Source organism: Mya arenaria, chromosome 5, assembly GCF_026914265.1.
Source record: "Mya arenaria isolate MELC-2E11 chromosome 5, ASM2691426v1".
Lineage (NCBI taxonomy): Eukaryota > Metazoa > Mollusca > Bivalvia > Myida > Myidae > Mya > Mya arenaria.
The window spans coordinates 47,387,276-47,403,498 of record NC_069126.1 but is presented as its reverse complement, the minus strand read 5'-3'; the positions used below and the strand labels follow the sequence as shown (position 1 = coordinate 47,403,498).

General features: G+C 36.6%; 1 protein-coding gene across 21 annotated transcripts in view; it reads left to right on the top strand.

Annotated features, from left to right (window-relative positions):
• The window catches only part of LOC128236078 (poly(rC)-binding protein 3-like), a 123,655-nt gene that overhangs the window by 19,617 nt on the left and 87,815 nt on the right, over nt 1-16,223 (top strand). For all 21 annotated transcript variants that reach the window (XM_052950928.1, XM_052950925.1, XM_052950926.1 and 18 more), the window contains exon 2: nt 14,674-14,763. The gene's annotated coding sequence lies outside the window, so the exon portion shown is untranslated. The remainder of the gene's footprint in view (nt 1-14,673; nt 14,764-16,223) is intronic.

Sequence of the window (16,223 nt, the reverse complement as noted above, 5' to 3'; positions counted from 1 at the left end):
ATGTTTCTGGAGGGCTGTCTATTCATGTTTCTGGAGGGCTGCATTTATGTTTTGCAGGACTGTCTACTCATCTTTTTGGAGGAGTGTCTACTCATGTTTTTGGAGGGCTGTCTATTTATGTTTTTAGAGGGCTGTCTAATTATGTTTGGGAGGGGTGTCTACTCATGTTTTTGGAGGGCTGTATTATGTTTGGGAGGAGTATCTACTTATGTGTTTGGAGGGCTGTCTATTATGTTTGGGAGGAGTATCTACTTATGTGTTTGGAGGGCTGTCTATTACGTTTGGGAGGGGTGTCTACTTATGTGTTTGGAGGGCTGTCTATTATGTTTGGGAGGAGTATCTACTTATGTGTTTGGAGGGCTGTCTATTACGTTTGGGAGGAGTATCTACTCATGTTTTTGGAGGGCTGTCTATTATGTTTGGGAGGGGTGTCTATTCATGTTTTTGTAGGGCTGTCTATTACGTTTGGGAGGGGTGTCTTTCATGTTTTTGGACGGGTGTCTTTTCATGTTTTTGGAGGGGTGTCTTTCATGTTTTTGGAGGGGTGTGTTTTCATGTTTTTGGAGGGGTGTCTTTCATGTTTTTGGAGGGGTGTCTTTCATGTTTTTGGAGGGGTGTGTTTTCATGTTTTTGGAGGGGTGTCTTTCATGTTTTTGGAGGGGTGTCTTTCATGTTTTTGGAGGGGTGTGTTTTCATGTTTTTGGAGGGATCTTATGCTTATACTGACTCAAGACTTAAAATGCTTTTTATTTTTTTGTAAATATCATATTTGCTCTGTTTTTTACTGGAGTTAAACAAACCCAGCACCCAGGGTACAAAGCATGTGTTTTGGTAGATTTGTTAAATACTGTAGAATTGAATGAATGATATGAACATTTTATTTGTGACCTTTAAGTAAAGTAAGTTGTCAGACAATAGTAACATTTTGTTTTACAATGATTTGTCCCCATGTCTTTGAACAAAGGAAAGAATCCATTATAAGAAATATTTCATGTATGTTTGTTTTAACGCTAATGGACTTTCATTTTCTTTATTCTTTGCTGACATAGGTGACTCATTTCACTGATATATTTATTGTAGAAGCAGTCTTACACAAACATTCTTCAGATAATACTGAATCCTTTACTTGTTTCAGAACCCCATTCCTCAAATTACTGATTCTTGCTTTATGGATTTTGCTTAAGGAAGCACTTGGCTATGATGACTTACAAAACGTTTTGTATTAAATTATAGTAATTAAGACAAGAGGATTTTTTTCATGTTTGGAATACGTCAATTATCTATCATAATTAAGATGGAAGTTTTTATGATGAAATGAGACAACATTTAATAAGAATTTGGCTCCTGCTAGAAATACTATAATACCATCATAGCTCTGGTAGAGTTCATTTGGATGTGTTCTGACATGATCCATGTTCTATCTGATGGCAGGCGTGAGGGATTGTTCTGTTTTGTGAATTTGCAGGAATCGTTGCTCCCTTTCCATGTACTGGTGATTCTGGTGTCACTTGGATGCCAGCTCTCATTTTCTTTGGGTAAATTTCATTCCTGCAGTGTCTTCCTTTGTTTCTGATTCACATAATCTCAGAAAAACAGACCATGTCTTAGATCAAATTTCCATAAATTCTATTGTCAGAAAGATTAGATTTTACTGGAGAAGTGCTCAAAATTCTTCTGCTTAGTTGTACGTGTTTTAGCAAGGTTTTAAAAAGGGACTGGGTGCTGCAGGAAAGGGACTGGGTGCTGCAGGAAAGGGACTGGGTGCTGCAGGAAAGGGACTGGGTGCTGCAGGAAAGGGACTAAGGGTGCTAAGGGAGAAAAGGGAACATTGTTTTTTAGCGGTGAAGAACTTAAATATTATAATTTTGATAAATGATTTTAGGAATGTGTTAATTGAAGTAGTTCTAGCTTTCAACTGCCAAATATATTAACATTGTATGTATAAATGATATTAAAATAAGCTTTTAAACGCAATTGTAGGAACAATTTCATTTAAATAAAGCATTTAGTTCTATAAAGGCAGAAGTTTGCCTTAAGAAGTTTGCTTTAGTAATGCTGGCCTCCATAACACCAGAAGAGTGCTACCAGAAAAGGGCAGGGTGCAACACCCTCTGTGATCTGTCTTTCACATGACATTTCTCTTTAATCTGTCTTTCACATGACTTTTCTCTGTAATCTGTCTTTTACATGACATTTCTCTGTGATCTGTCTGTCACATGACATTTCTCTGAAATCTGTCTTTCACATGACATTTCTTTGTAATCTGTCTTTAACATTACGTTTCTCTGTAATCTGTCTTTCACATGACATTTCTCTGTAATCTGTCTTTCACGTGCCATTTCTCTGTTATTTAAATCTGTCTTTCACATGACATTTCTCTGAAATCTGTCTTTCACAACACATTTCTCTGTAATATGTCTTTCACATGACATTTCTCTGTAATCTGTCTTTCACATGACATTTCTCTGTAATTTGTCTTTCACATGACATTTCTCTGTAATATGTCTTACACATGACATTTCTCTGATATCTGTCTTTCACATTACATTTCTCGTTAATCTGTCTTTCACATGACATTTCTCTGTAATCTGTCTTTCACATGACATTTCTCTGAAATCTGTCTTTCACATGACATTTCTCTGAAATCTGTCGTTCACATGACATTTCTCTGTAATCTGTCTTTCACATGACATTTCTGTGTAATCTGTCTGTAACATGACATTTCTCTGTAATCTGTCTTTCACATGACATTTCTCTGAAATCTGTCTTTCACAAAACATTTCCATGTAGTCTGTCTATCACATGGCAATGCTCTGTAATCTGTCTGTAACATGACATTTCTGTAATCTGTCTGTAACATGACATTTCTCTGTAATCTGTCTTTCACATGACATTTTTCTGAAATCTGTCTTTCACATAACATTTCTCTGTAATCTGTCTATAACATGGCATTTCTCTGAAATCTGTCTGTAACATGACATTTCTCTGTAATCTGTCTTTCACATGACATTTCTCTATAATCTGTCTTTCACATGACATTTCTCTGTAATCTGTCTTTCACATGACATTTTTCTGAAATCTGTCTTTCACATAACATTTCTTTGTAGTTTGTCTTTCACATGACATTTCTCTGTAGTCATTCTTTCACATGAAATTTCTCTGTAATCTATCTATAACATGACATTTCTCTGTAATCTATCTATAACATGACATTTCTCTGTAGTCTCACTAGAACAGAGCATTTCTCTCTGTAACCTGTCTTTAAAGTGACATTTCTGTGCAATCTATCTTTTAATGTTACATTTCTCTATAATCTGTCTTTAAAGTGACATTTCTCTGTTTTCTGTTTATAAAGTATTTTTTCTCTTTATGCTGTCTATAACCTAACTTTTTTCTGTAAGCTGTCTATAAAATGTAGACATAGTAATTCCTACATGTGTAACTTTCAACAAATTGGCAATGAAAATGATAACTTAATATCATGATTGACACTGCTGCTTTAAAATACAATTTATTGAAGATTTCCTGGGATTTATCTTAATTTTAATCAGGTGCAAATGTTTCTAAGAAACGTCTGTGGCATTATGCAGCCTCCCACTACAATTTCTGAGGATTTTAACTGATGCATATAATATATAATGATAGACAATTTTTGACAAGTTGAGAAAGGTGTAGTTCAAGGGGTTCAATGTAATGTCTAATGTGAAATGTTTTTTGGTTCTAAAACTAATTCATCATTGACAGTTTTGAAATAAAGCCTCTCTTTGAAACACAATTATGTTAACATTTTGAACCTAATGAAATCTGAATCTGTTTAGTTTAAAGATACAATAAGAGTTATTTTTATTTCAAGGGATTGCTTAAAACTAATGCCAGTGTTTGATGGATGAAATAAAATGTATGTATTTTCTTGTGGGTGGTATATATTTCTTTGCATGGTGATGTTTCACAAATATTCCTCCGTATAAAATAAGGTTTACATTCTTTGATAATTGTCATAATTTGCAAACATTAGACAGGGAATGTCTACAATCCCCTCCAGCTCACATCGCAGCACACATGGTAATTCTTATATCCACGCATCTAGACGAAATAAAGCATAAAAACTTTTCAATTTTGTTGGGAATGGGAGAAATGAAAGACTACTCAGAAATGTTCAAAGATCCGCGAATGATCTCTAATATTGGTAACATATGTTCGCTGATTCTTTAAGTGTGTTTGTACAAGTTTCGATGGTTTTGCCAAAGGGTCTGGCAAATATGAAACTGAGGACTTTATTTTTTTGAAGAAGAGCAAATTGCTCACAGACGTCACAAACATTCGGAGATCTTGAGTGTAAATGTCTTTTTCAGGAATATTTTGTATGTAGCACCCTCCTAATGCGACAATTTGGTTCTGAAATCATTAAAAAAAGTTTACTGGCTGCTTCTGGTTGTTACTTTGTTTACTATTAAAAACCACATGGAGAGACCTCAAAAGAGCTTCTTATTAGCAAGTTTTGCTTCTGGGTAGAGTGTTTCACCCCATTGGAAGCCTAAAGGGGCCCCCAAACCCCTCCCTAAAAGGGTTTCAGCCCTTCAGCTGCCAGGTCAATCACTTTAATAAATTTAACTGCCTTCATGTGCGTGTGTGCATGGGTGTGTGGGTGCATGGTCACGATCTATGTACAATTAGGTGTTGAGTTAAACAAGCCATAAACAGCTTTACATGCACACTGATGCTTGCCTTTCATGGAATCTAGCCTGAATTTCTGGAAAGCCATTGAGCATAACAAGCCTATATGTAGTTTATTATGCCCCCTTTTGAAAAAAGTGGGGTATATTTATACCCCTGCTTCACAAAGTGAAGAGGGTGAAATATAGGAATCATGCTTGTCGTCACATATGTCTGTTCATCCATCGGACTGTCATGATTTTGTCCAGTCAATATCTTTGTTATTCATGGTCTGATTTGAAAATTATATGGCAGAAGTGACCATCAAAGAATGAGGATGTGTAGCGCTCCTGTCCCTTCCTTCAAGGTCAAGGTCGCAGCAACCACGCAAATTTAGTATGTTTTTCTTAATAAGCCGTACTGATTATAGTGTGTGTCTGGTCCATACCTTTCTCAGTCTGGATTTTAAAATTATTTGGCGAAGTGACCACTATAGTATGAGTTTGGTAGCACTCATGAACTGTGTACATACCTTCAAGGTCAAGGTCATAGCAACCTTTTGAACATACTGTTGATAGTTAGGCAGGGTTCGAATTTAGACTCGCATACTCGCGGCATTTGCAAAATGCGAGTGACTTTTATTCAAGCTCGCAAAATTTTGCGAGTGGTTTTTTTCTTGACCACAAAATGTTAAAAGGAAAGTAGAATAAACATTAACTTTGCTACAAAGTCGAGTGTAAACAACCTATAAGTGGCATGTTTACACTACCAGTTAAGAGACAACAATATGGAGTCACGCTCTAGTAAGTTTCCAAAAATAGAACAAATACGGAAAAGGCCGAGTTCTATCTCGAATCTTTCCGGGGATGCTCCGAGGCGTGCTTAATACAAAGTGAAAACAAATGAGTTGACATGACATAATCACCTAGCTCAATCATTGGCTAAATTTAGTGCTTTCGCGCACTATACGTTAAACCCCATCAACCTTTGAATATATCCGCTCAACTGTCAAAGTGAATAAACTTCCGATATATTTATAGTCCAAAGCATCCACGCTACATTTACTGTTGCTTTTATTTATTCTAAATTTATACTGTTATTGTTTTTAATACTTAAAGACTTAATCAGTTAATGAAATCTGTAGCATTCTCGCCGAATGGGAATTACCCGATGGCGAGGGTAAATATACCCCCCTCAAAGTGAACAATGTCAAATTATTGGACAGCTTTGTTATCAAAAAGTGGCAAGCATCCGATCGAGTCACTCAAGATGGATCCTTAAAATATTTATAATATGTCTTAGTTGTAAATATCTACTTTAATTAGACAATATTATAAGTGAATAAAGAAAATAATAAAATTGCAAGTTGATTTTTCATTTTGCGAGTTGCCTCTAAAAGCACTCGCAAAATTTTGCGAGTGCTCCTCAAAGTTAAATTTGAACCCTGTTAGGGTCACAAAACATTACCAATATTTTCCAATCTTCCTCATGTTTCTACATTATTTACAATTGTGTGGCATGATTACATTTAGTGAAACACATCCAACTTGATTTCTTAAATTGTTCTATCCAGGCAGTATTTCTGACACTGTGGGCGTGTGGGGGTATTAATCACTATCTGTGAAAGCTCTTGTTTCATTGAGCCATGTAATCTTGCTTTTACTAAATAAAATTAAGTTTATCATGATTAGCATGAAGATGATTTTAAAAGTCCTAAAAATATTCACAATTATACCAAAACAAAAAAGTGAGCTTACTATTCCTGTTATGAGGGACCTGGTACCTGAAGAGAGCTGCTTTATAAATGGACATCCTGCAATGTGTAGTCTGTTTTTCTTGGAAACCGATGGTTTTCTTTATTCTTTGTGATGCGTAAAATATATTCCCCCTGTTCATTATGCTCTATCAATCTTTCAGCTTGCTCAATAGTAATTTTGCCTGTCTCAAAAATGTCTTCATATTAAATCCTGTCTGCAATTTTCTCCGCAATATGACAGACCAGAGGCGTTATTGATGGCTCTGTCGCAGACAAAACGTGATTGTCATACCAAGGCAGCTGAGAAATTTCTGTATGGTTCTAGCGCCTGTATGAAACACATCAGTAAACAGTGGCTTCCGTGCCAACTATGCAGGCTAATGTTGTAAGAAGCCATTTTGACGAAACATTTTCTCTGATTGATGGCTGAGAATTGTTGTCATAGTTCTTCCCAGTTTTAAAATGAGGCCAAAAAAATATCTGTGATGATTCTGGCTATATAATTTGTTATTTCCATATTCTTTTCATTCCTATCTGGAAAAATTAAATCTAGTTCACCAAACAAGTTGGCTTCAGAGACTAGTATTTATTGCCTTGCCTTGCATACTTGGTGAAAACCAAGAACTACACAAGCCTTTGGTGGAAAACCCAGACCTACACAAGTCTTGTTCGAAACCCAGACCTAAACAATCATTGGTTGAAAACCCAGACCTATACATGCCTTAGGGAAAACCCCAGACCTAAACAATCCTTGGGTGAAAACCCAGACCTATACATGCCTTAGGGAAAAACCCAGACCTAAACAATCCTTGGGTAAAAACCCAGACCTACACATACCTTAGGGAAAAACCCAGACCTAAACAATCCTTGGGTGAAAACCCAGACCTACACATGCCTTAGGGAAAAACCCAGACCTAAACAATCCTTGGGTGAAAACCCAGACCTATACATGCCTTAGGAAAAACCCAGACCTAAACAATCCTTGGGTGAAAACCCAGACCTACACATGCCTTAGGGAAAAACCCAGACCTAAACAATCCTTGGGTGAAAACCCTGACCTACACATGCCTTAGGGAAAAACCCAGACCTAAACAATCCTTGGGTGAAAACCCAGACCTATACATGCCTTAGGGAAAAACCCAGACCTAAACAATCCTTGGGTGAAAACCCAGACCTATACATGCCTTAGGGAAAACCCCAGACCTAAACAATCCTTGGGTGAAAACCCAGACCTACACATGCCTTAGGAAAAACCCAGACCTAAACAATCCTTGGGTGAAAACCCAGACCTACACATGCCTTAGGGAAAAACCCAGACCTAAACAATCCTTGGGTGAAAACCCAGACCTACACATGCCTTAGGGAAAAACCCAGACCTAAACAATCCTTGGGTGAAAACCCAGACCTACACATGCCTTAGGGAAAAACTCAGACCTAAACAACTGTGGGTGAAACCCAGACCTACACATGCCTTAGGGAAAAACTCAGACCTAAACAACTGTGGGTGAAAACCCAGACCTACACATGCCTTAGGGAAAAACTCAGACCTAAACAACTGTGGGTGAAAACCCAGACCTACACATGACTTAGGGAAAACCCCAGATCTAAACAATCCTTGGATGAAAACCCAGACCTACACATGCCTTAGGGAAAAACCCAGACCTAAACAATCCTTGGGTGAAAACCCAGACCTACACATGCCTTAGGGAAAAACCCAGACCTAAACAATCCTTGGGTGAAAACCCAGACCTACACATGCCTTAGGGAAAAACTCAGACCTAAACAACTGTGGGTGAAAACCCAGACCTATACATGCCTTAGGGAAAAACCCAGACCTAAACAATCCTTGGGTGAAAACCCAGACCTACACATGCCTTAGGGAAAACCCCAGACCTAAACAATCCTTGGGTGAAAACCCAGAACAACACAAGCGTTTGCTGGAAAACCCAGAACTACACAAGCCTTGGGTGGAAAACCCAGACCTACACATGCCTTGGGTGAAAACCCAGAACTAAACAAGCCTTTGGTGAAAACCCAGAACTACACAAGCCTTTGGTAAAAATCCAGTACTACACAGGCCTTGGGTGAAAACCCAGCAGTACACAGGCCTTGGGTGAAAACCAAGCAGTACACAGTCCTTGGGGGAATGCCCAGCAGTACACAGGCATTGGGTGAAAACCCAGCAGTACACAGGCTATTGGTGAAAACCCAGCAGTACACAGACCTTGGGTGAAAACCTAGCAGTACACAGAGCTTGGCTGGAAACCCAGCAGTACACAGGTCTTGGCTGGAAACCCAGCAGTACACAAATGTAAATTGGTACAGTCACAAAGAAAATGAGAAAATCTTTCTGAGAAATGGAACACAAAAACTTAAAACAATACTTTTTCCAGACTTCTGATTCATTATTAAGATTATTAGACATCTTGGTGGGGTAAATCAGGTGGAATGTTAATATGACTTGTTTGCTGGTTGGATGGGGTGGGGGTTAATTAGGTAATGTTCTTTGTTAATATTTGATGTTTGGTAGGTGTAAAATAGTAGGATGGAATGCTGGCTGGGTCTTCATTTCTAGTTAAAATCCTGTAGTTTTTATTAGCTTGTTAGAAGTATTGTCATGATGAGCCTTTGTGTAATCTTGGATACTAAGGAAGCACTTTTTTCCATCACTCTACACAAACGTGTGGCACTGTAAATCAAGTCAGCTTTGGTAATTGGTGAAGTATAATCCTTGATCCATTGAGAAAATATGACAAGCTGACACTTAGCATTGCTTGTTTTTTGCCTTGCTTGTTTTTGGTAATTCAAACTTGTTTGTAGAATTGAGTACATATTTTTGTTCCTACAGCAAAGATTATTCTTACAGTACAAGAATTTTTGGATGCATTTTTTTTTTGGAAAATAGTGCATGAATAAGATAGTCTTACAGATGAATAAGATAGTCTTACAGATGAATAAGATAGTCTTACAGATATTGTCTTCAACAGTGCATCATGCCACCATGGCTTTCAACCATTCTCTCAGAGATTTATTAGGTCATTATGTTTGATTGTGTTCATAGGTTTATTACTTACATAAGGTGAAAAAAATGTTTTTCAGAGAAGCATTCCACAGAAAGTGAATTCTAGTTATTGATCAATATTTTTCTAACAGGTTGCCATAGATAGCTAGCAAAAAGATGAACAATATAGAACAAACATCCAAAAATTATAATGGTGAGCAGGAAGAATGCAGTGTAATCTTGGAGTGTGGCATTGCAGGAACAGTAATTGTTCTGTTCTTTCCATGAGATTTGCCAGGAACGAGCCTGCACAATGTAAATATGATGTACAGACTTGTTCAATATGTGTTTTCACTGTCTTGAACCCATCATTTCTGGCATTTCATGCTCGCACAGTGGCTGTGCCATTCATGTTCCTGTGTGTCCCCCATTCCTCTTCAAGTTTGAATACTGTGTAAGTCTTTTCACTGCCTTGAATCATTGCTTGTAGATATTCAATGACAATGCTGGTACTTCAGGCTTGCTATGCAAGCATAGCCTTTTATGTTTCATATGACTGGGTTACTCTTACAAAGTCAAGTCCCTGCTTTGGCATTGCCATTGCTGGTAGAATTCCCATGCCATTGATGGCCCAGTCTTTTGGCTGTGCCATTTGTTTATCTTCATTGTGCTTATGTGGGAGCCTGTCCTCATTGTGGTCAATACTGGGTGTTATCACTGCCTTGAGCATATATTGTTGGCACCCCATACTGGTGTTGGAAATGCCATTCTTGTCCATGTTTTAGAGAGTCTCCATTCTTGTCCATGTTTTAGGTAATACCCATTATTGTCCATATTTTAGAGAATCCCCATTCTTGTCCATGTTTTAGAGAGTCCCAATTTTTGTCCATGTTTAAGAGAATCCCCATTATTGTCCATGTTTTAGAGAGTCCCCATTCTTGTCCATGTTTTAGAGAGTCCCCATTCGTGTCCATGTTTTAGAGAGTCCTCATTCTTGTCCATGTTTTAGAGAGTCCTCATTCGTGTCCATGTTTTAGAGAGTCCCCATTGGTGTCCATGTTTTAAAGAGTCCCCATTCGTGTCCATGTTTTAGAGAGTCCCCATTATTGTCCATGTTTTAGAGTCACCATTCTTATCGATGTTTTAGAGAGTCCCCATTCTTGGACTTGTTTTTGAGAGTCCCCATTCTTGTCCATTTTTAAGGGAGTAACCATTCTTGTATTGTGTGTTTGTAACAAACTGGTTCCAGATCATTAAGTGTTTCCCATTTCATTGATTCATTAATTTCAGGCTCATTGTCAGGCACAAGGTCTAGGCCACAGAGTTACCCCTGTGTGGAGAAGTTGGAAAGTAATTAAAACTGTTACTGCCAACTGGCAACTGAATATTATTCAAGGCTGAATCCAGTCATTCTAATACAAGTCAAATCTATAAGTATTTGTCTCTATCTATAAGATTCCTCTGATGTTTGATTCAACATTTTTTATTTTATTTTTACATTTTGCTATTAAAGCCTTATAGTAATGTTGCAGAACCCCGATTCCTTCAGATCAGAGTATTTAGAGTGTCCTTAGAAGTGCCAGTCCTGTTTTTCTGAATTGCATATTCAGGCTACAGATAACAATATCAGGAATATGACAACCAAATCTGAAGTATGACAGTTCTGTAATAGGAGAGACTGGCTTGGAGAAGCATGCACAGAATCAGGCTGTTTCATGGCTCATGATTACCAGATTAACTTTATGGTGGTTTGATTGAGGGAGAAATTGTTTCTTGAAAATGTGTTGGCCTCATTGAAAAGTTTAAGCACCTCAGCGTGCATTTATCGCTGATGGGTTAGGAAGAAACAACAACACAATTTTTTTTGCAGTTTATGCCATATGATGGAGTTCAAAGAATTTTTTTAGGAATATGATTTACTATGTTGCTGTCACATCAATTTGTATGAATATGTAATACCTTGTGTTTCAATTCTATGGAAGGCCTCCTTAAAATGTCACTACATCAGCGCACTCCAGAAACAGAGAGCTAATTTGTGTTGTATCATTAACAGCTATGTAATAAATGGTGCATTTAAAAAAAAAAACTCTATGAAAATTTGAAAAATATCTAAGAAAATTTGAAAAATATCTTCAATCCTGATGCTAACCAGCAATCACTGCTGACAAATGAAGGTGCCCAGTTCACTAATTTGTCAGGATGTTGGTGCTCTCGGAGCAATTTGTTAAAATTAAGATATTCCCAAACCTAGAAATAGGACTCCATGTTGATGTTTACCAGATTTTCATGTTGGATTCATGCTTTTCATGATAAGACAAATTTTATTATGGCACCAAGAAAGTGCAATGATGTATCAGGAGGCGCGGCCATGTGGTATGATTTATGGGTCATGTATGTTGCAGCCGTTTTTATCACTATATTGTATGGTGAATTTTTGCTGAGACAGGAAAATAGTTTCAGATTAACAGTTTTCTTGAAAATTGAAAGGAGGATTCTGTTGATCCTGTGTTGTTCAGGTATAGAATGATTCCGATGGAAGATGATTTATTGATAGCCACATGCATTTGGAATGCTTTAATTTATCATAAAATGAGGTTTATAAATTTGCATAGTTCTAGTGAATGCTTTTTCTTTGTTGGAAAAGGTGTGGGTGGGTCGAAAGCCAGAGTCCTGAAGCACCTGTCTTATATTGTCATGAAATATGATTGTTTGAACTACTGGGCCCCTGTTTCAATATAAAATCTCAGTTGTAAACCTTACCCTGCTTAGAGTGCTCGAACCCCTGAACCGTAAAGCTACAGGCAGAATCAATGTGATAAAATTAATGTCCTTAAATGTTATATATATATATATATATTGAAACGTAGCTGATTCCAAAACGGAGTTACGCCTAGAAAGTTTCGATTTTAAGCCTTACAATCTTTATTGAAACAAGATTATAGACATGCAATTCTATATTATCAATGTTAAGGGTATTTTCAGTTTTCAAAATCTGCTTTTTTGTGAAACCAAGATATAATGCAAGGTTTCCAGTTTAAAACAATTCAATATTCAAGACTTGACATGAACTTATAATTCAAACATACACATCATACATAATTTATGATATCCTTCATTTTCATACCCACAAATGTTTACAAGTGTCTCAAGTTGTTTGCTTTAAACTCGGCTTAAAGAAGTTTTTGTCTGAATTTTAGTAAGAAAGTAGTGCGACCATAATTAATGGGCATTTTGTGGGTGAAAAGTAAACATTCAAGGCCCATAATACATCCATAAGTGTCGCAAATGTTTGAATAACGGTATGATTCTTTTTGTCTTAATATACTCATGTTTGTTTTATGATATTTTGTACATAGAAATATTGGAAATCAAATTTGAATATGTTAATAAGTTCAATTTACATGCGTTAATAATATTTGTTGAGTCACAGTATTCAAAGATTTGAAATCTTTAAATATATTTCAGTGATTGTTCTAAATTTAAGAACTAAAGCTTCCTCTAAGAACTTTTTTTTTGCTCAATTAAAATTCTTCAGTATAAGAATTGTGGTAAAAAGTTTTGATCAAAATGCCTGTTGATTAATTACAGTAAAATTGAATGGAAATTTAATTACGTAAGTATTTCTGTTCGTTAATAAAATTCTTAAGTGCACTGAGTGGTCCAAACCTTGTGGTGCATTATAATTTATCAATCAATTGTTCTTGAAACATCTATTGTTAAAAAAATAAAGAAGATTTCTGTAGTCCCTAGCGAGGAAAGAATGCAAGCGGACGGGAGAGCGATAACCACACAGTTCTTGTCCCAATATGAACATTTTCAAAACCAATTTTGGGGGATGAAGCGAGATAAAGCAAAATGAACTTCGATAACTTGTATAATTGATAGGGAACCCTGATCCTTAAAATTCCTTCCTCATAGATCATGTTTGACAAGTTTATCTCATGTTATTTAGATTTAAGGCACTAATAGCACTTGAATTGCATTTGAAAACTTTTTGAAATTCAAATGTGTCAAATCTGTTTGTCTTTGTTATCAGGTAAGTAGTTTAAATAGTTGTTTTGATTAGTTTACTGTAAGATATTAAACATAATGATCTTTTTAATGTTTGTATGTGAAGATTTTATGCATTTTGTTGTGCTTTGTTCAATATTTAGTCTTTTACCAGGTTTTCACGAAGGTCAATGCCTTGTGCTTCATGTTCGGGCTCACACATTGGCAGATTCTTCAATAACTTGACACAAATGTGTCTCTTGCAATTCCATGTCTGCAGGTCAAAGGTCAAGGTTGCACTTGAGGGTCTTTTGTCAAAACATCAGCCTATTTTTTAGCTTAGCCATGCATGGGAAGATTTTGAAATTGTTTGGCACAAATGTTCACCATGACGACAATGTGCTGCCTTCCAGACTATTATCTAAAGGATAATTGGTCAAAATACCTTGTAATTTGGCTTGTCTGAGCTGTAACTTGGTCATGCATTTTGGGAATTCATAATAACTTGGCACACATATTCACAATGAAATGACTGTTTGTCACCAACAACATTCAAGTCGTTAAAGTGTCTCTTATTGGTCTTTGGTCAAAATTTCCTGGATATTTGGTGTTTTGTCAAATAACTGACAATGGCACCAATGTGCTCTTGTTTTTACTTAGAAAATCATTTAAATCTTTGAGATTTTCCCTTCTCCATCTGTATTGTTATCCACTTACTTACTTGAATAGCCCAAGCCCTGACTAATTGCACAAATGTTGAAAACCTGGTTTTCATAGCATTGCAGCTTTTCTAGTTAGTTTATTTAATTGAATGGTGTGCATGTTCTCAACTATGAATTGTATGTAAAATTATATTAATATGTTTTATATGTTCACTGTATTATCTTTATTGGTATGTGTATGACATTAGAATTGTTGTTGTAATATTGTTTGAATGATTTATAAGAATAAAATACATAACCTGTCAATGGTGTTTTCAATATGATTTTTATAAGGCACAGGGAAGGTGTATTCTGAAAGGTCATTGTCCCAAGGTCATTGTCCCCTGGTCACTTCCACATAACTCCATAACAGGCTCCCAAAAAAAGTTGGCAAGAAAACTATTCCGAATAACTCGAATAAGTCTGTGATACGAACATTGAGCTAAACATGTGTCAAATAGCTCCCAGAGGAAAAATACCCATAATCCAGTCAATTAAGGAGATGTTGAATATGATGATGACCATAATGATGTCCTTTTGATAGTATGATTTAATTACCTTGTAATTTTCAGCAAGTCTAACCCAATAAAGTCATTGATTGGCTCCAGGACTGGACTGGAATCTTACCGTTGGCGGAGAAGCCAACATTGAACAATTGCAAGGTAATAAAGAAATAGAAGTGTAGTTGTGGTGTTGATGATGATGATGATGATGATGATGATGATGATGATGACAATGATGACAATGATGACGATGATGATGATGATTATTCAATTATGATCTTGGTGATAGTGATGATGATGCCAGTGATGATATTGATGATGATGAAGATGACAACAGATTCAATGAGGACCTCACAATTATCATGTCACCTGCATGGTGTGGCAGACATGTTGGGGATCATGTTGTCAGTCGTTACTCCATTTGTCATTTGTTTGGGTTTTGGGTTTGTTATGCACTTTTATTGTTGGAACTTTGATAAAAATTGGCACAAATGTTCACCACACTATGGCGAGCAATCATTGGAGCCACAACATTTTGTAATGCATTGGAACATGCTTCATTGTGTCTTCCATTGTAGTGCCAATGATTGGAAAAAGGGCGTAAGCCACTCATTGGCACTAAAACAGAGGAACGACATTTTCAACGCATAACAGAATGTTGTGGCTCCAATGATTGCCCGCCGTGCACACTGATTCAAGAGCAAAACCCAGAACTAAAGCTCGGGTGTCAAGACCTCTCAATGTTTGCATGGGAACAAGAATATCATGACAGGACAGTACACGTCTGCTGAACATTGGAGCCATTTTTTTTTGTTGTGCATTGAAAATACTCCAACCCAGGGCTTTATTTTTGGACTGGGGCGATTCTGACCTTTTTTTAATTTCGGTTGAAAAAATTGACAGAATATGCATCATAAAATGTGTGAGAGAATTCTTGTGACAATTCTAAAATGGAACCTGCCTGCTGTTGTTCTTGTATTTTTTTTTAGGGTGGAGGGGGGGGGGGGGTATTTTTTATGAAAGATTTTTTTGAGGGTGGGGAGCTGAAGTCAGGATCAACGGGCCCAGATGGATAAAGATTTCAAACTTTTAAAAGCCCTGCTCCAACCCAGGAACTAGAAAATTGAGGTAACCTAATTTGTTTTTCCTTTTGTACCAGGTTTTCAACATAAAGTACTCAATCTTTTAGAACATTACAAAGTCATTGTGATAAATAAAGTTATTGCAATGAAAAAGGTTCTGCTTTTGCAAATGGCCATTTAACTGCATTTAGATATTGGTTTCCTGTATTTCCTGCAATAATTAGTACAACAATTAATTTCTTATTAGGTTAGTTAGGAAGGTGTTTGCATTGGAAGCTCATTCTTCAAAGGCGCAGGAAGCTGTAAAGAGGATGAAGCTGTACTTTTATATCGTTCTGTAATAAGTTTTTTCCCATAAATAGCGAATAATTTGCAATATACTTGGGACATAATAGGATTTGAATCCACTAAATAGTGTAATATAGTTGTTATTTGATAATGCAAAAATGTTCATACTTAAGTTAAAGGTGATGAATTTTACATCAGCCAGATGCGCCTCAAGCCAGGGGAATGAACATTTTGGCAAGAGAGTTATGA